At 44.6% G+C, this 25,412-nt stretch overlaps 1 protein-coding gene across 32 annotated transcripts in view; it reads left to right on the forward strand.

The window, feature by feature from the left end:
• The first annotated feature begins 4,111 nt into the window (after positions 1-4,111).
• The window catches only part of RALY (RALY heterogeneous nuclear ribonucleoprotein), an 89,975-nt gene continuing 68,674 nt past the window's right edge, over positions 4,112-25,412 (forward strand). For 15 of the 32 annotated variants that reach the window (XM_081559783.1, XM_081559782.1, XM_081559790.1 and 12 more), the window contains exon 1: positions 4,112-4,330. The gene's annotated coding sequence lies outside the window, so the exon portion shown is untranslated. Of the gene's footprint in view, positions 5,094-14,164; positions 14,372-25,412 lie in introns of all 32 variants that reach the window. The other 17 variants (XM_081559768.1, XM_081559789.1, XM_081559767.1 and 14 more) reach the window with 3 other exon arrangements.

A 25,412-nucleotide genomic window follows, 5' to 3' on the forward strand; every position in this document is an offset into this window, starting at 1 on the left:
CTTTGGAGAACCCTAATATAGTGGCTAAGAAAAAATTCTGCCACAACTCTAGGCACCACACTGTTCAGAAGGCAAAAGGATATCTCATATCTTCATGCTTCACCTTTATTAGACCAATAGTGGTAGATCTTTAATAATAAGAAGGTAGGTAGTATAGTGACTCAGCGTGCAGGCTCTAAAGTTGGACTCCACCACTTATTAACTGTGTGACCTTGGGAAAGTTAACCTCTTCGCCAGTTTCTGTACAATAGGGATTATAATAGTAACTACCTCATAGGAAGGACTGATGCTGAAGCTGAAACTCCTATACTTTGGCCACCTGATGCAAAGAACCAACTCATTGGAAAAGACTCTGATGCTGGGAAAGATTCAAGGCAGGAGAAGGGGCTGACAGAGGATGAGATGGTTGGATGGCATCACTGACGCAATGGACATGAGTTTGAGTAGGCTCCGGGAGCTGGTGATGGACAGGGAAGCCTGGCGTGCTGCAGTCCATGGGGTCACAAACAGCTGGACACGACTGAGCGACTGAACTGAACATAGGGCTGTTGTGGGAACACGCTTGAAAAGCACTTAGCAGATTGCCTGGCAACTAGTAAATGCTCTGTGTTAGCTAGTGTAGCCAGTATATTTCCTCAGAAACATCTCCCCTTATACTCTAATCTTCAGGGATTCTTCTGGATGACACAGAGTACTCCTAGCATTTCTCTGTTGAATTCATAACCATGCATTCAACAAATATTAAATGAGGACCTACTGTTTTAAGTTTTGGGGAATGAACAAAATAGACAAAATCCTTGTGGAGATCACACTGCAGTGAAAGGTAGGGGGTGGGAGAGACAATAAATGTAATATTTCATGTTGTGTTAACTGCTGTGGAGAAAAACTCACTAAGAAAGGGTGTGAGGACGTGCAGAGGAGTGGAGTGCTGCTATTTTAAATGTGGGTCATTTCCTCGGGCTTCCCTAAGGAAGTGACATTTGAGCAGGGACCTGAAGGAGGAGCGAGTATCTGGGAAGAGAGCATTTGAGGCAGTCACAAGAGCCGGTGCAAAGGCCCTAAGGTTAGCAGTTACGTTTGGTATGGCCAGAGAACAGGATGGAGGTCAGTGTGGCTGAAGTAGAGTGAGATGAGGTGAGAGGAATACAACAGGGGATAAGGTCTGAAGAGTAGGAGGAGGCAGATCACGCAGGATTTTATAGGCCATGAACATAATCCTCAGTGCCAGCAGGACGCCAGGAGGGAAGATGATGTCACCAGCACAGAGAAGTCTTATAATTGAGGCCGTGAACAGGAAGGGGTGAGTGCTTCAACTTTCCTGGTGGGGGCTGGTCAGAGAAGACCTCTCAGAGGAAGTCATCCATGAGTTAAGTGTTGAACAGGAGGCATCTAGGCAGGAGGGAAACAGCAATTCAAGTAGAGAATGTGCTATTATCAGAGAGAGCTAAGAGACTGTGGTCTAGTCAAACAAACATGGTAAGGCTAGTACACATAAAGGGAGGTGAGGCACCAGGGAGCAGCCAGAAACAGAGCAGAGGAGGTCGGCAGGGACCAGATTCATTAACTGGTTTTTGATTGACTCATTCATTCCCTCAAGTGTTTTTTGAACACTGGGTTTAGGTACTAGATCTAGTGACACAGTGATATACACAACAGTCTAAGATTCCTGACCTCATGGAACTTACCTTCCAGTGCAGAACATGGGCAAAAATATGTAAACTGATCAATAAATGACAAGACCAAGAAATGCCACAAAAGACATGAACAAAAGGCCTAGTTTGGCAAACTAGAGAACATCTTTAAGGTGACTGTTCAGGGAAGATCTTTGTGAGTTTTTTTTCCCAAACTTTTTTTGGGGAGCTGCGCTGGGTCTTAGTCGCTGCATGGGGGCTCTTTTAGTGGCAGCATGTGGGACTTAGTCCCCTGACTAGGGATCAAACTCAGGCCCCTTGCACTGGGAGCACAGAGTCTTAGCCACTGGACCAATAGGGAACTCCCAGGAGTTGATATTTAAGCAGAGACGTGAGGCATAAGAAGAAACCAGAAGTTAGAAGGGGTGGGGGAAGAACACTCTTGGCCCTGGGCTCAGTTGTCACCATCTCTCTAATTTGATTTCTCTTCCTTTTGAAGCAAGAAATGGAGGTCATTAAATAACACAAGTGTAGCTTTAACTGCTGGTCTGGCAGAATCAGGCAGGTTTCATTCCAAACTCTGCCCTGTGCTTGGGAATCCAGTCTCTTAGGCAGCTTCTGGGAGAAGTGATGTGAAAAATCAGTTCAGTCGCTCAGTCGTGTCCAGATGTTTGTGACTCCATGGACTGCAGCACGCCAGGCTTCCCTGTCCATCACCAATTCCCAGAGCCTACTCAAACTCATATCCATCCCATCGGTGATGCCATCCAACCATCTCATCCTCTGTCGTCCCCTTCTCCTGCCTTCAATCTTTCCCAGCATCAGGGTCTTTTCCAATGAGTTGGTTCTTTGCATCAGGTGGCCAAAGTATTGGAGCTTCAGCATCAGTCCTTCCAATGAATATTCAGGACTGATTTCCTTTAGGATTGACTGGTTTGATCTCCTTGCAGTCCAAGAGACTCTCAAGAGTCTTCTCCAACACCACAGTTCACAAGCATCAATTCTTTGGCGCTCAGCTTTCTTTATAGTCCAACTCTCACATCCATACATGACTACTGGAAAATCCATAGCTTTGACTAGATAGACCTTTGTTGGTAAAGTAATGTCCCTGCTTTTTAATATGCTGTCTAGGTTGGTTATAGCTTTTCTTTCAAAGAGCAAGTGTTTTTTAATTTCACAGCTGCAGTCAGCATCTGCAGTGATTCTGGAGCCCCCCAAAATAAAATCTCTCACTGGGATGTGAAAAATACAATCACAGAATCATGAGTCGGACGATGCATGGAGAATCTTATCTTCCCAGCCTTCAGGGAAGCCTACAGCTAAAGGGCTTACGGTCCTCGTGTGCTCTCGGAACCCACCCGGCTGCTCCGTGGAGGCTGAACCACTGATTTAGGTGAGTTTTCGACAGAAGAAATATTTCAGGAGGCAGGACAAACATCCAGATCGAGATCCAGTTATAACATTTCCTGCACCCCGGAAAGGTTAAGTTACTCGAATTTAACATTTTTTTTCAGGTGTTAGTGCCACCTTCTCCCGCCCCTCACGGCGGCGTCTCCGCCCAGTCCCAACCAACAGCGTGGACCCTGGCCCTGTCCGCGCACTAGGGTCCTTTGAAAGTAAAAGGACCAGGCGTTCCTTCCTACTTCGTCTCTTCCGCATCCTCCCGGAACCGCCCACAGACAACTTGTTTGGGCCCCCCTCCAGGCTCCGCCCACCTCCAGCCCTACTTTCCTCCCCCCCGCCATCGCCCTCCTTCCGGCTCCTCCTCAAGTGGCCACCTTCGGGTTCCCTCCTCCCGGTTCGGCTTCAGGGCCCGCCTCCTTCAGTCCCGCTTCAATCTCTTCTCCCTTTCAGGCTTTTCTTCAGCCTCCGCCTCCAAGACCTTCCTCTTAGGGCGCCTACTCCCCCAAGCTCGCCCGGGCCTCCCTCCACTCTTGACCCCCTCCTCTGGGTAGGCCCCGACCCGCCCACTCCCCCTCTTTCACGCTCGGTCTTCCCAGGTCTGCGAGACCGCCGCTGCCTTCCATACTTGTGTCGCGCGCCTCTCTTCTCGGCCTTAGCACCCTCTCGGCCCCGCCTCGCCTTACGCTCCGTACTGGTGTAAGAGAGCGTCTCTTCCCGCCCCAGCCCCGCCTCCTCAGGCTCCCACCTCAGGCCTTCCTCCCCGTTAGGCCCCGCCCCGACCCCTCCTTTCTCTTCTCCCCGCCGAAGCTCTGGACCTTTCCAAAGCTAGGTTGAGGGGGTGGGAAGAGCAGCTGCGTGTCGGAAGCCAGGCTATTAGGGCGGGGCTGCGGACGCCGCGCGAGCGTCGCCGGCCTCTTCTCTGGAGAGCGAGGCGGGGGCAAGGGGTGGCTGGGCCAAGGCCGGAGCGGCGGGCGGGGCTGAGCTGAGAAAAGCCGCTCCGGGCACCCCCACGGCCGCGCGCCTCAGTGGTCCGGGCCAAGGGAAGGACTCGCGGCTGCTGGGCTCGTACTGCTGTCAGTGCGGCGGGGTGCGCGAGCAGCGCGGGCGCAGGGTAGGCTGAGCCGAGAGAAGCCGAGGGGGCGACGGGGGCGACTCCTGCGCGTGTGCTCAGCTCCTCTCGCTGCGGCCGGGGCCGCCTTCTTCCTCTCTCCTCCCTCGCTCCCTCCCTTCCGCCCCCGAGTGCGGCGGCACCGCCTCCTTCCGCGCCGCGCGGCTTCCTCCAGACCTCAGCGCGGGTGAGTGGGGGCCGCGGGCGTCTCCTTCAAGGTGTGGGGAGGGGGTGCTCCTGGTTCGTTTTTGGTCACCCACCTCTTCGCACGGGCCGCCACCTATTTTTAGAAACTCTTTTTTCGGCCTTTCGGGGAGTCCCGGGTGCCGGAGTAACTCCCAGCCCCCTTCCCCCGCACCTTCCCCTCCACTCGGCCCCGCCGCCTTGGGTCGCCGGCCGGGCCCGCCCGAGCCCGCTCCCGCTCCCAGGCTCCCTGGCGTTCCCTGCCCGCCTCTCCTTCGCGGGTCGGGCCTGGGCCAGGAGTTGGCGGGGTGGGCCCGCGCCCTCTCGGAAGTTGGAGTCTTTTGTGCTCGCGCCCCGCCCCGCCCGCCGAGGGGAGGAGGGGGGAGTGGAGGCCGCGCCGGGGAGGCCTCGGGCGGGCTCGGGCCCGGCTCCGGCCCAGACCTGGGACATTTTTCGACTCTCCCTCCCGGGCTGGATCTGCGGGATCCCCGAGACGCGCAAAACTGGACCCGCTTGGCTCCCTGAGGACCTGAGCGCCTCCTCGCTCCCCGCCTTTCCCGGTCCTGGGCTCGTGGCACACCTTGGGCTTCTAGAGGAACAACAGCAGGCCCTCGAACTGGGGCCATGCGCCGCACTTCACGCAGCCTTTTCCCGGCCGAGCCTCAGTTTGCCTTTCAGTGAACCGGGAGAAAGAAAGTCGCCTTGCAGGGCATTTTGTGGATTCAGGGAGGAAACTGATGTGTGAGAGAAGTGTTTAATACCAACAGGTAACATTTAACGGACTTGACGCAGGAACTTCGGCAGCCTGTTTCATAGAATGCTCGAGACGGCCTTCTGAGGTTACCCCCATTTACAAAAACAAATCAAGGCTCCGAGAGGTTCAAGAATGTGTTCCAAATCACAATGTGTAGCCACCGAAGTGTAAAGCCGTAATGCTGTTGTCTGTTATTTATTTCTTAGTGTGAGCTCGTGTAATATCTTAGTGCAGAACGGATTTTGAGTCACATCATTAGATGAGAGACCTATCTCCGTCCTCCCTGGTTCATGGGCCAGTGTCCACTATGGATGAAATTCCATCCTGGATCTGTGCGAGGTCGGAGGGAAAGGAAGTTCTTACAAATTTATTGCTAATATTGCCCCCTTAGAAGTGGATGGATACAGAAGACTCCAGATTTCCAGCACTCTAAAGTTCCCTGGGGTTTTGGCTCAAGGAAGGCGTAGGTCATTTAAAGCAGTGAGTCCATCTTTTGTTTGTTTATGGCGTGTTCCTCCAAATCTTGCCTATTCTATAGTGTTGAAAGGGAGGGGGAGCAGAAAGTGGCTCAAGTCAATTGCTTAGACTCTCTTGCTTTCAACTAGAGATTTATTTCTCTTATTTTCAGATAAGGCCCAGAGGGGTAAAAGTGGACTAAAATTAACTTTGGCAAGTGTTCTAGTTTTCCAGCGTGTTTGATGCCTGGTGTCTAAAGATCAGGCAGGGGTGTTCCTAGGCCAGGTCTTGAGTCTCCTGATATTTGCTGTAGTTCTCTGGAGTCTGGAGTATCCCTTTTCCAAGATTGTGGATTTAAGAGTAGTGGTACATAGGGCTGCCAAGGGGTCCTCTCTAGTCTTAACTTTTTCCCCTGCCTTTTCCCTCTTTCCCGTTAACTGAACCTCGGAAAGGGGAAGTAAGTTGTCTAAATTCACAGACTGCTTTAGTGACAGAATCAGAACTAGGATTTCAGTCTTCTGACTCCCAGTCCAGTAATATTTTTATTTCTACTGTAGTTTGCCACCTTTTGAAAGAACACTAAACTACTTATTCAGGCCTTAAGACCCGGAATCCTGAGTGAAATGAAATAACCAGAAAGTTGTTTAGTCCCAGCATTAAAAGGAGGCCAGGTATTTGTACGCTGCAAAACAAATCATGCAATATTTGTCCTTTTGTGTGGCAAAGCAGGCACTCTCATAAGTTATCACTTTTGTTGCATAGTACTTTATGTTTTATAGTTCTCTTTTGTAACCATTGTCTGACTTCATTTCTCATCTAGTTCTGTGAGGTAGCTTGTAGCGTTTGGTTTATATCCTTTTTTACAGCTCTAATTGAGAACTGAAACATAGCAAGGTTTAGGACACTTGCCTTAAATCACCAAATTAACAAGTGGAGGGGACAGGACATCTCTCGTGGGCAAAGGATTTGATTTGCTGTGGCACCATGAACTTGGCCACTCATTGTGATTCTCTGAGCTTCAGTTTCTTTATCTGTAAACTCTCACAGGGTTGTGTGGTGCCTGTGGGAAATGGCTGTGAAAGTGCATTGTGGCAGTAGGCTAACATTTATTAAGTACTTTCCATGTACCGGTCACTGGATTAAGGACTTTGTGTGGAGTATCTCATTTAGCTCTCAAGAGCTACTGTGTAAATTAGGTACTATTATTAAACCCATTTTGCAGAAGAAACAGTTAGTTTATATGATTTGCTCAGGGTCATGTAATTGATAACTGCAGACAATATAATTTTAAAGCTGGTATGCTTTTTTTTTGTAAAGGTACCCACTCCAGTGTTCTTACCTGGAGAATCCTAGGGACAGGGGATCCTGGTGGGCTGCCGTCTATGGGGTCGCACAGAGTCGGACACGACTGAAGCGACTTAGCAGCAGCAGCACACATAAGATAAAATTTTACCGTTTTAACCGTTTTTACATGTACAGTTCTGTGGCATTAAATATATTTACATTGTTGTGCAACTCACCATCTGTGTCTAGAACTTTTTCATCTTCTTCAACTGAAACTACATATAAACACTTATTTCCCATTCCTTTCTCCCTCCTAGCAACTATCATTCTGTTTTCTGTCTCTGAATTTGACTACTCTCTGTACTTCATATAAATGGAATCATGTAATATTTGTCCTTTTGTGACTGGCAAAGCAGGTACTCTTAGTGCCTCCCTTAAGCCCAGAGTGCTCTGTAAATGCAAAATGATGATTAGGCCTCATCTGCAGTAGGGTGTGGCATGCAGTTCCCCAACAAGAACCCAGGCCTGCTTGTACCCCTTTGGTTAAGCTCCCCTACCCCCTCACCCCAATCTGCAGATTCAAGTTCCTTATCACTGAAGCCTGTTTTTTGCAGATTTCTGATTGCCCCCTCTGTATCTTCCAAAGGGAACTCCTGCTCTTGAAATAGAACCCAGGGGACTTCCCAGCCTCGCCTTGTTTCTTTCTGGCCGTCCTGGGTTTGGGCTTATGGGGCTGCAGTGATCAAGAATAGCAGTGCTATGACAGCAGCTCAGATCAGAACTACTCAGGATGATTAAATGGATTACCTTTATGAAATGCTCCCTCTCCGTGCCCTCCTCTTTCCATAAAGGCACACAAGAGGGATTAGTTTTTGGGTTTCTAGAGAGTATTTATGGATCCTCGTTGCTTGCAGGTGGTTAAGATGGAATTAAATGCTGCATTTAGTCTTTCAGAATTCCCTTTGGTTTGACTGCTTCTGTGTCTTTGTGTGCTTTGGGGGGTGTGGTGGTAGCATGTGGTGTTTATGTTCTTGAAGTGTAGTTGGAATTTTGTCTTGAAGTCAACAGAGGGTTGGGTTGAGAGGTGTTCCGAAGATGGATAATAGGGCAACAAAAACAGATTCGATCATGTTGCACTTGCCTTAAAAATCTGATGGCCCAATATTGCTTACATATTAAAGCCCAAACCCCTGAGTATGATAATAAAGTCAGAAAGTACTGAATTGTTTATTGAAGAGAATCTTATAGTGAAGGGACTTAAAGTCATAGACCAGCTGGCCACCCGGCCAACATTTGAATAGGCTACCTGTTGAGATTCTGTTTCATTGGGAACCTCATTATTGGAAAGTTTTCCATTTACAGAACAGTTATTAAGCATCTGCCATGCACAGCACTAAGCTTGGGAATTTGGGTGTCTCGGGGAAGACAGGCAAGAAACAGGCAGTGTGAGAAGTGTTGTGACAGGAACAAGCACCGTCAGAGCATGGAGGAAGGAAACTAACCTATCCATGGACGGTAAGGGTGGGAGTTCCTCGGAGAAATTGTTTAATTTAAGCCTAGACTTCAGAGAAAAGGCTAAGCCAGGGGGAGAAATTTGGGGAGCTGAGGAGGAGACAGGTAAGACTGTTTTCAGTTCAGTTCAGTCACTCACTCGTGTCTGACTCTTTGCAACCTCATGGACTGCAGTATGCCAGGCTTCCCTGGCCATCACCAACTCCCAGAGCTTGCTCAGACTCATGTCCATCGAGTCGGGTGATGCCATCCAACCATCTCATCCTCTGTCATCCCCTTTTCTAATGAGTCAGTTCTTTGAATCAGGTGGTCAGAATATTCTAGCTTTAGCATCAGTCCTTCCAGTGAGTATTAAGGACTGATTTCCTTTAGGATTAACTGGTTTGATATCCTTGTAGTCCTCGGGACTCTCAAGAGTCTTCTCCAACACCACAGTTCAAAAGCATCAGTTCTTCGGTGCTTAACTTTCTTTATGGTCCAGCTCTCACATCTGTACATGACTACTGGAAAAACCATAGCTTTGACTAGACGGACCTTTGTCGGCAAAGAAATGTCTGTACTTTTTAATATGCTGTCTAGGTTGGTCTTAGCTTTTCTTCCAAGGAGCAAGCGTCTTTTAATTTCATGGCTGCAGTCACCATCTGCAGTGATTTTGGAGCCCAAGAAAATAAAGTCTCTCACTGTTTCCATTGTTTCTCCATATATTTGCCATGATGTGATGGGACTGGATGCCACGATCGTTGTTTTTTGAATGTTGAATTTTAAGCCAGTGTATCTTTTGGAGAGGTGTTTTCTTCCTTTCTCTTCCCTACCCTCCCCTTTCTTTCTTAGGCAGTGGTAGGGGTGTAGAGGTGGAGATAGGATTTTCACATGAGTGACTGAAAACCTAGTTTTAATTCAATTTTAGCTTTATATATAAAATGTACAACTGGAGGGAGGAAGATAGCAGCAGTAATGTTAGCCTGCTGTCCTACAACTGCCCCCTTGGTACTGTAAGGAAAGTTTCAGACCCATGGTGGGATATAGCTCATAGACTCTCAGGACGAGAAAGAAGGGGCAGTGGATGTTTGGTCTAGTCCTTGGCTACTCATTCAGTGCATGGGATTGGCCAAGCCCCTTTGCTTCTTATTGCTTCATAAAATAATCAGAGGGCTTAAGGGTGAGGCCTGGTGACAGAAAAAGGATTTGACGTTCTTCTAGTGGGGAGTAACTATCGAATAACCTGAGACAGGCATCTGCTCAAGTATTGTTAGTTATCTCTTCTGTTTCTGCAGCCCTTCCATTTTCCTCAGTCTTTCCGGTCACTTCATAATGGCCTCCATGTGAATAAATGTGCTGTGCCTCCTGGGAGGAGGGGAGGAAGGATTGGATATTATCCCTAGGTTCTAGTCTGCATCTCTAAGAAGCCATTCAAACTGTCTGCTTCTCCTGCTCTCTATGTTGGGGTAGGGGTTGGGAGTTTGTGGTTGAATATTCAGATTTTCTTAGGCTCAGACACATGTATTTGGAGTGTTCCACTGACTGAAGTGCAAATCTGACTATCCTCCCACCATGCCCAGTGCTGTTCCACTGGGGGAGCGGGGATAGCATTCAGTGGGCTTTTGATACTTGCCAAATTCATGTTAATTGTAATTAACCTAATACTCCCTGGATCTCAGTCTTCCTGTCTATAAAACACGAGGGTTGGACTGGACAATCTTGGATCATACTTTTACCTCTCAACAGTCTGAATGTCTGGTTTTATGGGAGTAGCTTGAGAATTTATCTCTGAAAGGAGGAAGGGCTTTGTGAGAGTATTGAGAGTATCTCACAGGGTTAAATTCTGGGTTCATGGGTATCTTTCAGTGTATAAACAGATGGATATTGCTTTTTAGAGTGGACAGATTGCTGAAAAATTGCTTGTGAAATGTATTTACCAAATTATCTACTGAGTTCCACTATAAACTTGGAGCTGTTGTCCCATGGGGCAAACTTGGATCCCACGACTAAAAAGTTATATTAAAAAATGTAGCAAGCTGTTTAAAATCATAGAATAAAAGGAAAATTGAAAAAACACTGCAAGATTCCCAAACACCACTAGGACTGGAAAAAGACTGGACCAGAAATTTGCATTTCCTTAGAGCTTTGGCTTTATGAGATAACGTCTGCTGAGGTTACCTGGCCCTTAAAATGCCATCTGTAGAGACTGAATAGTTCTGTTTATTTGTCAAGGTAAGAATCATTGCTTTATTCCAAGTAAGGATTCTCATTTAGAAGGTCAGATTTAGTGTTGTTGGCCAGGTTTTCGTTCTAGAGTCATTTATCTGATATTTAGCTATCTCCTGTTTGTTTGTTTTATGAAGGATTTCACTAAGCCTAGTTAAAGGTAGTGTTTGCCTGGTGTCTGTTGATCTGTTTGTCTAGTTTTCCTTTGCAATTCTTCGTGCTAGTGAAAGCAAATGCAGTAGTAGATTTAAAAGAATCGTGTCCATAACTCATTATTTCTCTAGCTCTGCTCTATGTCTGGGTTTCCTTTCTGTAAAGTATGATCATGCTGCACTGAGAAGTCAAATGTTGTTCTCTGCTTAACACAGACCATGTTAAAAGACTTTGAGACTTTGTTCTTTCAGATAGCAGTAAGCTGGCTCTGAGAAATGCTGCTCTCAATATAATACTGATAGCTGTGCCTGAATCAGTTGAACACAATAGTAACTTTTCTTCATACCTTAAAGACTCATCCTAAATTGATTTTCACACCAATTAAAATTAACTTTATTAAAAGTAGTGTCTTGGGTAGAATTACCATGATAAGTAGGTTACCTAGCTGCTGTAGCAAGGTTTGCATCCCTAAGTCCAACTATTTGTTCCAGGAATTTGGAGTACCAACTATGAGTTCTCCCTATGGAGAACATACAAACCAAACAGGACATGATTGCTGCCTTCAAATTACATTCAGATAAATGCAACAGGTCCTAGCTTATACTACCTCTGCTGCCTTGGCCTGGATATTTTGGTTGAGGGTTCAAACTGAAAATAGCAGAATTGATGGATGTAGCATTAGGCCAGGAGGCCTGTTTGACTATCTCACTTTCAGTGTTTCAATTTGTTTTTGACCTTCCCTCCCTCTCTTCCTTTCTTCTGCCTGTTATCTAGATTTTCTCCTCTGTTGCTGAGGTGTCTGTCAGCCATTGTGTAAAGTCAAGAACCTTAGGGTAAGAGGCAACATTGTCCTCCATGCTTGGGGGTGCAGACGGTTGCCTAGTGCTTGCCCTATTCTTCTCACACCAGTTCTTTGACTGGTTTCCAGAGTTGATAATGTCTAGCTTCTTATTTAAGGACGAAGAAAATTTAAGTTTCATATTGAATTATTCTGACAGCAGCCATGAAATTAAAAGACGCTTACTCCTTGGAAGGAAGGTTATGGCCAACCTAGATAGCATGTGTAAAAGCAGAGACATTACTTTGCCAACAAAAGTCCGTCTAGTCAAGGCAATGGTTTTTCCAGTGGTCATGTATGGATGTGAGAGTTGGACGGTGAAGAAAGCTGAGCGCCGCAGAATTGATGCTTTTGAACTGTGGTGTTGGAGAAGACTCTTGAGAGTCCCTTGGACTGCAAGGAGATCCAATCAATCCATCCTAAAAGAGATCAATCCTGGGTGTTCATTGGAAGGTCTGATGTTGAAGCTGAAGCTCCAATACTTTGGCCACCTCATGTGAAGGGTTGACTCATTGGAAAAGACCCTAATGCTGGGTGGGATTGGGGGCTGGAGGAGAAGGGGACGACAGAGGATGAGATGGTTGGATGGCATCACCGACTCGATGAACATGGGTTTGGGTAGACTCCGGGAGTTGGTGATGGACAGAGAGGCCTGGCGTGCTGCAATTCATGGGGTTGCAGAGAGTCGGACGTGACTGAGCGACTGAACTGAAGTTTTATATGCAGTTTTAAAATAAGATAGCTCTCTGTTTTGCTTGCAAGTAGAATTGAGGTGTGGTTTCTGGCATCAGTTGTTTTTTGTTTTGTTTTTGGCTGCATCGTGCAGCTTGTGGGATCTTAGTTCCCTAACCAGGTATTGAACCCAGGCCTTCAGCAGTGACAGTGTGGGGTCCTTATCACCAGACTGTCATGGAATTCCCATTTGATTGATGTTTGACTTGTTAATTATGACTAATCTGTGGTTTTTGAAACCCATTGCTACTACCTCTGCTAGTCTTCTTTGAACACTTAGCAGCATGGAGCCCTACGAAATGGAGGAAACGTTGAGCTTACCCTGTCTGGAAGGGCTCTTCCTCGTCCCTTCCCTCAAAAAAGGAATGTTATTTGGGATGCTGTGTTTTGTTCATGATTTTTTCCAACAATTTAGCATTGTCCGTGAGGTCTGGAAGAAGAGGAAATACTCCTGTGTTCAGTCTCATAGTTTGGGGACAATAGTGAAATCAATCGGACAAACTGTATGGAGCTCACTGAATGCTTCCCTTGGTGCTGTGAGGGATGTAAATGTGTAAAACAGTCTCTTGTCTTCAGGGAACCTGTGGTCTCTGGGGGAGATAAGGTAATCATGAAGTTGTAGCTGATAAGACAGTTTGGTTTAGAAGACTAGGATCTTTTTTTCCTGGAACTAATTTGGTCAGAAAAACTGGAATAAGTCATTTTCTCCTCTGTGAAACTTCATTTTCTCATCTGTTGTTGTTCAGTCGCTAAATCATGTCCGACTCTTTGTGACCTCATAGACTGCTTCATGCCAGGCTTCTCTGTCCTTCACTATCTCCTGGAGTTTGCTCAAACTCATGTCCATTGAGTCAGTGATGCCATCCAACCATCTCATTCTCTGTTGCCCCCTTCTCTTCCTTCCCTCAGTCTTCCCCAGTATCAAGGTCTTTTCCAGTGAGTCAGCTCTTTGCATCAGGTGGCCAAAGTATTCAGTTGATGAATATTTAGTGTTGATTTCTTTTAGGATTAACTGCTTTGATCTCCTTGCTGTCCTAGGGACTCCCAAGAGTCTTTTTTAGCACCATAATTCAGAAGCATCTATAAAATAGGTTTAATAATCTATATTTTGCTTTCCTCACATTGTGAGGAGCAGGTTAGATGTTACTAAAAGTACGTTATAAAACCAGATGATACAGTTTATATATGACGAATCCAAGTCGTTTATCAGAGGTAATAGGTAAATAGCAGAATTTTCCATAGAAGAGGAGATCTCTTTGGGCTGGAGTGTCCAGGAAGAGTGGTCTGGATCAGCCTTGGGTTGGGAGAAAGAATGCTGGGAGCATTTTAGACAGAGGCAGTGATGGAGCAAAGGACTGTGAGCAGAACTGTTAAGGGACAATAGTGAGTGGTCTCCAACCACATAACTCAAGTCCATAGGGTTCAGCTTTAGTGGTTTTTGACAAACAATTTTCAGAGGCATACCAGATCACACTCATCAGTTGTGCATGAGAGAATCCCTGTTGCTCCATGTCCTTGTCAACACTTAGCATTATCTGTCTTTTTCATTTTTTGTTATTCTGGTTGGTGTGTAGTTACACAAGAGAGTTGTAAGAACCACAGTATGAACTCTTTAACAGTACCATAAAGTGGTAAAGTGATAGGGAAGTTCAGAGGAGGGAGGGGTTGTGGTGCCTAGGGAACATTTTTGGAGAAGCGAGCATTTATGCTGGGCCTTGTAGGATAAAGATAGTGACTGTGTATTATCCAGGACCATCTTAATTTCTAATATTCCTTCTGGTTGTGCTTATAATATGAAACACCAGTGCTTCTGTGTTTGGGCCAAATCTCCCAGATTACCCAGAAGCAGCACCCAGATACCTTTTCTCATGCAATGCTTCTCTCCTCTTCCCTTTTGTTTCCAGAAAGTATGGTCACAGTTGATTTACGCTCCTGAGATGGAGAGAGGCCATTGTGTGCAATAGGAGCAACTTGAGCAGAAACTGAGATGTGTGACTACTAATAGATCAAGTGGCATCCATATTCCTGCTGTTGATAAGAGTGAGGAGGACATGTCCCATAATTTGGAGTGGGTGATACCCTCTCATAGTCTCCTAGAGCAGGTGGAAAAGGTAATATTCCTAAGCCAATTTGTATTTAAATTGGTAGAAGGATTAGAATGAGCTTTTTGTCTATAATTTTATCATTGCAAGGAAGCAATCCAGCAAACAATCGTACTTGAAGTATGTTGAAAGAGAGGTTGTCTTCTCTTAAAATGGAGGGAGTAGGAAGGAGAGTGTAAAGACCTAAAGAGCTTAGTCTCTCAGCACTCATCTATTACTTGCATATTTGCTTAGGGAAAAATTGCCATTTCTTTGTCAGCTCTTATCCTGCCTGGTGCACCCTAGTTGGGTGTTTATTTTCTATAGTTTTACCGAATCACTTTGAAGGCTGGTGTGAACATTGATCATGTCTTAGAGCCTTTCTTCTTTGTTCGGTCAGCAAATATTAGGAAATGTAACATAAATTACCTGGTTTTGGGAAACAAGGTGGCCTTGCCTGCTTCCAGAGAAGCATGTTAAACATTAGTCGGCTCTTGATCCTGTATTAGGTCCTCAGGTATTTGTCAGGAGACACTGGGGATGTTAGAGTTGCCAGTGGGTCATTGACCTGGTCTATCAAGGAGACATATCAAATACTTGATTAAAAATCTGGCCTGGGTTCTAGACCTAACTGCCATTTATATTAACAACAGCTGCCGTGATTTGGGTGCCCATTGTATTGAGACACTATATTAGTACCTTGTGTTCATACTAATAGAGCTGATGCTTACTGAGGGTTACTGTGTGCTGGGCCCTTTGTGTGTGTGTAACCTAGCTAATATAAATTTATATATAATCTTAGAGAATTCATATATATAAGATACTTATGTATAAGATTTTAATATATTGTATATAAATTTTAGATATAATATGTCTAAATATAAAAAATCATTCTCATCTCAACCCTAGAAGCAGGTGCTATTGTTCCTCATCACATAGGTAAGAAACTGAGACACCAGTAGGTTAAGAAATAAGCCCACAGCCACAGTGCTACTAAATGGAGTTGCCAGGATTTAAACCTAACCAAATCTTCTTTATTTTTAATATGGAAAATTTCAAGCATATGCAAAGTAGACAGAGTAGGTTAATGAAGCATGTTGTACCCATCATTCAGCTTTGAGAGTTATCTATTCATGGTCAGTATTATTTCATTTATGCCTTTATCTACTTTTCCTCATCCTGTGCTTTGAAATTTTGCTATGATCATATTTTGTCCTTAAGTATTTCACAGTGTATTCCTTTTTTAAAAATTTTTGAACTTTTTTTTATTGTGGTAAAAAATATATACAATATAGTTACCACTTTAGCCATACAGTGCAGTGGCATTCTGTATGTTCATATCATTGTGCAGCCATCACCACTCTAGATACTTATAAGTTCACCTCCCCCCCTTTATTATTTTTTTTAATATTTTATTTATATATTTTTGGCTGTGTTGGGTGTTTGTTATTGCACAGGTTTTTCTCTAGTTGCAAAGAGCAGGGGCTACTTTCCAGTTGCAGCACACGGGATTCTCATTGTGGTGGCTTCTCTTGTTGCAGGACTCTAGAGCACAGACTCAGTAGTTGTGATGCATGGGCTTGGTTGCCCTGCAGCATGTGGGATCTTCCCCGATCAGGGATCGAACTCACATCTCCTGCATTGGCAGGTGTATTCTCTACCACTGAGCCACCCGGGAATCCCTCCCCCCTTTATTTGTTGAAGGAGCTGGATTGTTTTTCCTGTAGAAATTTTGCTCATTGCGTTATCTGTGGTGTGTTTAATATGTCTCTATCCTCTGTATTTCCTGTAAATTTGTGGTTGTATCTAGAGGGCAGTATCTCTTAGAATCCTCATAGCAGCCCTACAAAAATAGACTGAGAAAGGTTGGGTAATTTGCCCAAGGCCTCACAGCAACCTTGGATTTGAACAGACCATCTTGTCTTCAAAGCCTCTGCTCTTTCCTTTTCACCATTTACCCATTCTGTGACCTTGAGCAAATCGTCTTCAGTTCTCTGAGCCTTAGTTTCTTTTTGTGCACCGAGGGCCCTTACCAGGAGTAGCATTCTATGTTCCTATGACCATTTTAGTGCCCATCATTTGACGGCATCATACTGGATGCTGTGGGTGATACTCATATGAATAACCTTGTTTTCAAGGAGCACATAGTCAGCCAGGGACTGAGCACCATAACCTCTTTCAGACATAGAGCCAGTTTTGGCCATTGTGGGGCTACAGGATCATTAATCCCCCCTTAGGATTCCTAATTAACCTCCCTGCATCCTGTCTTGCCCTCTTCTAAGCCACGTTTGTCTTTGCTGCCAGGTGCCTTTTCCTGAAAACCATTTTTGTTGTGTTCTCCTGCTCATAAATCCAGCTTGAGGGATCTGATAAATAAGAAACAAAGTTTTTCCAGCAATAAACCTTCCCTCCTTGGATTGAGTTACTATTTCAAGGGCAGTTAGTCTTTCTTCTTTTTTGTTTGGCAAAGATGTTATTGCTTTTATGGAAATAGAATCTGGAGATGATAGAATAATGATGGAGTGAAGCTTGGGGAATGCCATCTTGATTCAGAGGAGAGCATACATTTAGCATTGTACTGTTTACTTCCAAGGACACCTGACTGTAATGGGGCAATAGTGCTGTTTTGCAAAGAAAAAGAAATTTTAGTTGTGGAGTCCAGAGAGAAGAGTCTTAAAGGTATCCTCTTGAGATACTTTCATCTCATTGCTAAACTTTAATCTCATTGGCTAACCACACTTTTAAATGAATGTCGTATATAGGAGTGAAGTCAAGTAGAGCAGTGTTTTGGGTCTGTAGAAATTTGGGTGGTAGACGGGAACAGGAGTCCAGGTTGATGTACAGCTAATATAGGTAGTAAAGTCAAATTTCAGGAGAAGTATAGTTTAGGGCATTTGTATCACTGGAGTGCCTTGAATGTAATAGTTACACAGGCAAATTTGGCCTTGGAGTACAGAATGAAGCAGGGCAAAGGCTAATAGAGTTCTGCTAAGAGAACGCACTGTTCATAGCAAACACCCTCTTCCAACAACACAAGAGAAGACTCTACACGTGGACATCACCAGGTGGTCGACACCGAAATCAGATTGATTATATTCTCTGCAGCCAAAGATGGAGAAGCTCTATATAGTCAGCAAAAACAAGACGGGGAGCTGACTGTGGCACAGACCATGAACTCCTTATTGCCAAATTCAGACTGAAATTGAAGAAAGTAGGGAAAACCACTAGACCGTTCAGGTATGACCTAAATCAGATCCCTTATGATTATTCAGTGGAGGTGACAAATAGATTCCAGGGATTACATATGATAGACAGAGTGCCTGAAGAACTATGGGCAGAGGTTCGTGACCTTGTTACAGGAGGCAGGGATCAAGACCATCCCCAAGGAAAATAAATGCGAAAAGGCAAAATGGCTGAGGAGGCCTTACAAATAGCTCTGAATAGAAGAGACTTGAAAGGCAAAGGAGAAAAGGAAAGATACAGCTATTTGAATGCAGAGCTCCAAAGAATAGCAAGGAGAGATAAGAAAGCCTTCCTCAGTGATCAGTGCAAAGAAATAGAGGAAAACAATAGAATGGGAAAGACTAGAGATCTCTTCAAGAAAACTAGAGATACCAAGGGAACATTTCATGCAAAGATGGGCACAATAAAGGACAGAAATGGTATGGACCTAACAGAAGCAGAAGATATTAAGAAAAGGTGGCAAGAATACACAGAAGAACTATACAAAAAAGATCTTCCCGACCCAGATAATCACGATGGTGTGGTCACCAGCCTAGAGCCAGACATCCTGGAGTGTGAAGTCAAGTTGGCCTTAGGAAGCATCATTATGAACAAAGCTAGTGGAGGTGATGGAATTCCAGTTGAGCTATTTCAAATCCTAAAAGATGATGCTGTGATGCTGTGAGAGTGCTGCACTCAATATGCCAGCAAATTTGGAAAACTCAGCAGTGGCCATAGGACTGGAAAAGGTCAGTTTTCATTCCAATCCCAAAGAAAGGAAATGCCAAAGAATCTTCAAACTGCTGCACAATTGCACTCGTCTCACACACTAGTAAAGTAATGCTCAAAATTCTCCAAGCAGGCTTCAACAGTACGTGAAGCATGAACTTCCAGATGTTCAAGCTGATTTTAGAAAAGGCAGAGGAACCAGAGATCAAACTGCCAACATCTGCTGGATCATCGAAAAAGCAAGAGAGTTCCAGAAAAAACATCTGTTTCTGCTTTATTGACTATGCCAAAGCCTTTGACTGTGTGGATCACCAGAAACTGGAAAATTCTTCAAGAAATGTGACTACCAGACCACGTGACCTGCCTTTTGAGAAATCTGTATGCAGGTCAGGAAGCAACAGTTAGGACTGCACATGGAACAACAGACTGGTTCCAAATAGGCAAAGGAGTATGTCAAGGCTGTATATTGTCACTCTGCTTATTTAACTTGTATGCAGAGTACACGATGAGAAACGTTGGGTGAAGCACAAGCTGGAATCAAGATTGCCGGGAGAAATATCAATAACCTCATATGCAGATGACACCACCCTTGTGGCAGAAAGTGAAGAACTAAAGAGCCTCTTGATGAAAGTGAAAGAGGAGAGGGCAAAAAGTTGGCTTAAAGCTCAACATTCAGAAAACTAAGATCATGGCATCTGGTCCCATTATTTCATGGCAAATAGATGGGGAAACAGTGGAAATAGCATCACACTTTATTTTTGGGGGCTCCCAAATTACTGCCGATGGTGACAGCAGCTGTGAAAAGACGCTTGCTTCTTGGAAGGAAAGTAATGACCAACCTAGACAGCATATTAAAAAGCAGAGACATTACTTTGCCAACAAAGGTCTGTCTAATCAAGGCTATGGTTTTTCCAGTGGTCATGTATGGATGTGAGAGTTGGACTGTAAAGAAAGCTGAGCGCCAAAGAATAGATGCTTTTGAACTGTGGTGTTGGAGAAGACTCTTGAGAGTCCCTTGGACTGCAAGGAGATCCAAACAGTCCATCCTAAAGGAGATCAGTCCTGGGTGTTCACTGGAAGGACTGAGGTTGAAGCTGAAGCTCCAATACTTTGGCCACCTGATGCGAAGAACCAACTCATTTGAAAAGATCCTGATGCTGGGAAAGATTGAGGGCAGGAGGAGAAGGGGATGACAGAGGATGAGATGGTTGAATGGCATCGTGGACTCAGTGGACATGTGTTTGAGTAAACTCTGGGAGTTGACAATGGACAGGGAGGCCTGGTATGCTGTAGTCCATGCGGTTGCAAAGAGTCGGACATGACTGAGCGCCTGAACTGAATATATTTTTAAAGTCTTTAAAGAAAATACTTTGAGAGTAGTTCAGTCAGAGGAGTAAGTGTTAGTTGCTCACTCATGTTCAACTCTTTGAGACCCCATGACCGTAGCCCACCAGGCTCCTCTGTCCATGGAATTCTCCATGCAAGAATACTTGGAGGGGGTAGCCATTCCTTCTCCAGGGGATCTTTGCAATGCAGGGATTGATCTCTGGTCTCCTGCGTTGCAAGTGGATTCTTGAGTGTCGGAGCCACCAGGGAAGCCCAAGCCAGAGGAGAAGGCTCTGAAGTCATGAATTGTAAAGCTCAGGATCCAAGTGATCTAGGACCCTGGATAGCTCCTTGGAAAAGCAGCGGACTCCTAAGTCCTTTCTGTTGTAGATCTTTTCAGAGGATCTTACCTTTTGGATCAGAGTTGGCAGACTGGCAGCATCTTAGATTGTGTCTAGCCTGTAGTGTATTTACTTTGAGTTGGAACCCAGCCTGGGGGTATTAGGGCTTTCAGTGGAAATACTGTGTATGAGATCAGAGGCCCTGGCATGTGACTCGTTTCTCCTGAAGACGGAGTAGGACTTTTGAGGAAGTAGCAGGGGCTGGACCCAGATGCTGACCATGAGCATTTTCCTGTTCACAGGAGTGGTAAGAGTCCTCAGCTATGCTACAAGGCTTCACTCCCTGAGCCTTCCACCAGAGGCTCCTTATATCATAATTGGCTGCATACCATTTTGGCAGAATGCTTGAGTTTACAGAATCACGTTCTTTATTTCTCTCTCCCTCATTCCACACTCTGCTCCCTTATTGGCTGACTCTCTTAGTTAGAGAATATTTATTCTCAAGTTTGTCAAAGCCCACACCATTTCCTGGTGTTTCTTTGCTACCCAAGCCCAGTGCCGGTTGCCATTTATCACCAGGGTAGCACTTTTTTCTTTGAAACACTTGGTCAGCTGTACTTATTTTTGCCACCTGCTTGGTCCCTCTGGGCCAACTCAGCTCTGGATGGAACTCTCTAATTTTGAAGGAACTTCACCCAGTTACAGTCTTAGTCCATGGGACTAGGTGGATTATCTTCATTTTGCCAGTAACTTTTGATGCCCCTGATGCCTAGAAAGTCTGTCTCCTGGGTTCTCTTAGGATTTTACAATGACAGCAAACTAATCAAGGCTCAGTGAACATTGTCCTTGTAATATTGGCTTTTTTTTTTTTTGCATCTAACAACTCACAAGCTGGGATGAAATCTGCTGTCTCGTGGAAGAAACCACAACATCTAAATACAAAGCAACACTGTTTTACTTATGAGTTAGTTCCTGGTCTTTTTCCCTCCTGCTAGCTTCAGTGCGAGCAGCTCCTATGTGTTGAAAGCAGGTAACTTTCTGAGTAAGTGACTGTTCTTGCTGCCTGTTCCCTTTGGTTTCTTGTAATTACTGTAACATCATCATCCAATATGTGGAGCACTATGGTAATTTCCATGACAACTGATCTTGATTTCCCAGATAAAGGGAGGAAGCTAATAAGTGTTAGAAACTTGAAAAGGGTATTGGGCTAAGTTTTTATGATGCTAGTAGAATTTGGAGCTGGAAAGAACTTTAAGCAGCAACTGCCTAATTAAATCTTGCCCATTTGTAGACAAGGAAACAGGTCTAGAGAAGTTAAACAACTTGCCTTAAGGGGTCCCTTGGTTGTGGAATATACTTGAGATCCTCAGCGTTGTGTTTCTTTGTGCCTCCTATTTTGTATGGCTTCTTCCCATTATATACCACTGGACCATGAGCTCCACAAAGGGAGGATCCACATCTATCTTGTTAATTAATGTTTTCCCAGTACTTACAACAGGACCTAAGTATTTTTTAAGTGAATGGATGTACTGTGTTGAAGCTCTCAGACTGGGATGCATGAAATCACAGGAAAAGTTTTGGTACGCTCAAATATTTTTTTGTATTTGGATTAGTTTAATATTATTACTCGTAGTTTAAAAGTTTATGCTTATGTTGTCATATTACAAAATGGATGATTGTTATTGTTTAGTCACTAAGTCGTGTCCAACACTTTTGCGACTCTGTGGACTGTAGCCTGCCAGGCTCCTCTGTTTGTGGGATTTCCCAGGCAAGAATACTGCAATGGGTTGCCATTTCCTTCTCCAGGGGATCTTCCTGATTGAGGGATTGAACCTGTGTCTCCTGCATTGGCAAGCAGATTCTTTACCAATGAGCCACCAGGGAAGCCCTAAATGGATGATAAGTTAGCATAAATTTTTTAGATTAAGTGAGAAGGAATTAAATAAATTACAGGATTATAATAGACCCTTTGACCTTCACCACAGAGGGTCTAGTGTTGCTAGATCTTTGGTATTTTTAAGAGAAGCTAGAAATCTAATTAGAAAAAGATCTGATTTTAAATGTTGGTAGTTAACTCTTTTTTTTTTTTTTTTAACATGTTTGGGTCAGACGAGCATCTTTTTGTGACCCAGAAGATAAACAGGTCTGGGCAGAAACACGTCTTTCAGTTCAGTTCAGCCTCTCAGTCGTGTCCGACTCTTTGCAACCCCAAGGACTGCAGTACACCAGGCCTCCCTGTCATATCACCAACTCCCGGAGTTTACTCTTTCAGTTCAGTTCAGTCACTCAGTCGTGTCCAACTCTTTGCAACCCCATGAACCGCAGCACGCCAGGCCTCCCTGTCCATCACCAACTCCCGGAGTCCACCCAAACCCATGTCCATCGAGTCGGTGATGCCATCCAGCCATCTCATCCTCTGTCGTCCCCTTCTCCTCCTGCCCTCCATCTTTCCCAGCATCAGGGTCTTTCCAAATGAGTCAGCTCTTCTCATCAGGTGGCCAAAGTATTGGAGTTTCACCTTCAACCTCAGTCCTTCCAGTGAACACCCAGGACTGATCTCCTTTAGGATGGACTGTTTGGATCTCCTTGCAGTCCAAGGGACTCTCAAGAGTCTTCTCCAACACTACAGTTCAAAAGCATCAATTCTTTGGCGCTCGGCTTTCTTCACTGTCCAACTCTCGCATCCATACATGACCACTGGAAAAACCATAGCCTTGACTAGACAGACCTTTGTTGGCAAAGTAATGTTTCTGCTTTTTAATATGCTGTCTAGGTTGGTCATAACTTTCCTTCCAAGGAGTAAGCGTCTTTTAATTTCATGGCTGCAATCACCATCTGCAGTGATTTTCGAGCCCAGAAAAATAAAGTCAGCCACTGTTTCCACTGTTTCCCCATCTGTTTGCCATGAAGTGATGGGACCGGATGCCATGATCTTAGTTTTCTGACTATTGAGCTTTAAGCCAACTTTTTCATTCACCTCTTTCACAAGAGGCTCTTTAGTTCTTCACTTTCTGCCATAAGGGTGGTGGTATCTGCATATCTGAGGTTATTGATATTTCTCCCAGCAATCTTGATTCCAGCTTGTGCTTCCTCCAGCCCATCATTTCTCATGATGTACTCTGCATATAAGTTAAATAAGCAGGGTGACAATATACAGCCTTGACGTACTCCTTTTCCTATTTGGAACCAGTCTGTTGTTCCATGTCCAGTTCTAACTGTTGCTTCCTGACCTGCATACAGGTTTCTCAAGAGACAGGTCAGATGGTCTGGTATGCTCATCTCTTTCAGAAGTTTCCACCGTTTATTGTGATCCACACAGTCAAAGGCTTTGGCATAGTCAATAAGGCAGAGGTGTTTTTCTGGAACTCTCTTGCTTTTTTGATGATCCGGAGGATGTTAGCAATTTGATCTCTGGTTCCTCTGCCTTTTCTAAAACCAGCTTGAACATGTGGAAGTTCACGGTTCACGTATTGCTGAAGCCTGGCTTGGAGAATTTTGAGCATTACTTTACTAGCGTGTGAGATGAGTGCAATTGTGCGGTAGTTTGAGCAGTCTTTGACATTGCCTTTCTTTGGAATTGGAATGAAAACTGACCTTTTCCAGTCCTGTGGCCACTGCTGAGTTTTCCAAATTTGCTGGCGTATCGAGTGCAGCACTTTCACAGCATCATCCTTTAGGATTTGAAATAGCTCAACTGGAATTCCATCACCTCCACTAGCTTTGCTCATAGTGATGCTTTCTAAGGCCCACTTGACTTCACATTCCATGATGTCTGGCTCTAGGTGAGTGCTCACACCATGATTATCTGGGTCATGAAGATCTTTTTTGTACAGTTCTTCTGTGTATTCTTGCCACCTCTTAATATCTTCTGCTTCTGTTAGGTCCATACAATTTCTGTCCTTTATCGAGCCCATCTTTGCATGAAATGTTCCCTTGGTATCTCTAATTTTCTTGGAGAAATCTCTAGTCTTTCCCATTCTATTGTTTTCCTCTATTTCTTTGCACTGATCACTGAGGAAGGCTTTCTTATCTCTCTTTGCTGTTCTTTGGAACTCTGCATTCAAATGGGTATATCTTCCCTTTTCTCCTTTGCTTTTCGCTTCCTGTCTTTTCACAGCTATTTGTTAGACCTCCTCAGACAGCCATTTTGCTTTTTTGAATTTCTTTTTCTTGGGGATGATCTTGATTCCTTTCTTCTGTACAGTGTCACAAACCTCTATCCATAGTTCTTCAGGCACTCTTATCTATCAGATCTAGTCCCTTAAATCTATTTCTCACTTCCACTGTGTAGTCATAAGGGATTTGATCTAGGTCATACCTGAATGGTCTAGTGGTTTTCCCTACTTTCTTCAATTTAAGTCTGAATTTGGCAATAAGCAGTTCATGATCCGAGCCACAGTCTGCTCCCGGTCTTGTTTTTGCTGACTGTATAGAGCTTCTCCATCTTTGGCTGCAAAGAATATAATCAATCTGATTTCAGTGTCGACCATCTGGTGATGTCCATGTGTAGAGTCTTCTCTTGTGTTGTTGGAAGAGGGTGTTTGCTATGACCAGTGCGTTCTCTTAGCAGAACTCTGTTAGCCTTTGCCCTGCTTTATTCTGTACTGCAAGGCTAAATTTGCCTGTTTCTCCAGGTGTTTCTTGACTTCCTACTTTTGCATTCCAGTCCCCTATAATGAAAAGGACATCTTTTTGGGGTGTTAGTTCTAGAAGGTTTCCTAGGTTGTCATAGAACTGTTCAACTTCAGCTTCTTCGGCGTTACTGGTCGGGGCATAGGCTTGAATTACTGGGATATTGAATGGTTTGCCTTGGAAGCGAACAGAGATCATTCTGTTGTTTTTGAGATTGCATCCAAGTACTGCATTTCGGACTCTTTTGTTGACTGTGATGGCTACTCCATTTCTTCTAAGGGATTAGCGCCCACAGTAGTAGATATAATGGTCATCTGAGTTAAATTCACCTATTCCAGTCCATCTTAGTTTGCTGATTTCCTAGAATGTCGACGTTCACTGTTGCCATCTCCTGTTTAACTACTTCCAATTTGCCTTGATTCATGGACCTAACATTCTAGGTTCCTATGCAATATTGCTCTTTACAGCATCGAATATTGCTTCTCTCCCCTGTCCCATTCACAACTGGGTGTTGTTTTTGCTTTGGCTCCATCCCTTCATTCTTTCTGGAATTATTTCTCCACTGATCTCCAGTAGCATATTGGGCACCTACTGACCTGGGGAGTTCATCTTTCAGTGTCCTGTCTTTTTGCTTTTTCATACTGTTCATGGTGTTCTCAAGGCAAGAACACTGAAGTGGTTTGCCATTCCCTTCTCCAGTGGACCACATTCTGTCGGACTTCTCCACCACGCCCTGTCCGTCTTGGGTGGCCCCATACAGCATAGCTCAGTTTCATTGAGTTAGACAAGGCTGTGGTCCATGTGATCAGATTAGCTAGTTG

The sequence above is a fragment of the Giraffa tippelskirchi genome, chromosome 13 (genome assembly GCF_054371585.1).
Source record: "Giraffa tippelskirchi isolate mGirTip1 chromosome 13, T2T-mGirTip1v1.2.pri, whole genome shotgun sequence".
Classification (NCBI taxonomy): Eukaryota; Metazoa; Chordata; class Mammalia; order Artiodactyla; family Giraffidae; genus Giraffa; species Giraffa tippelskirchi.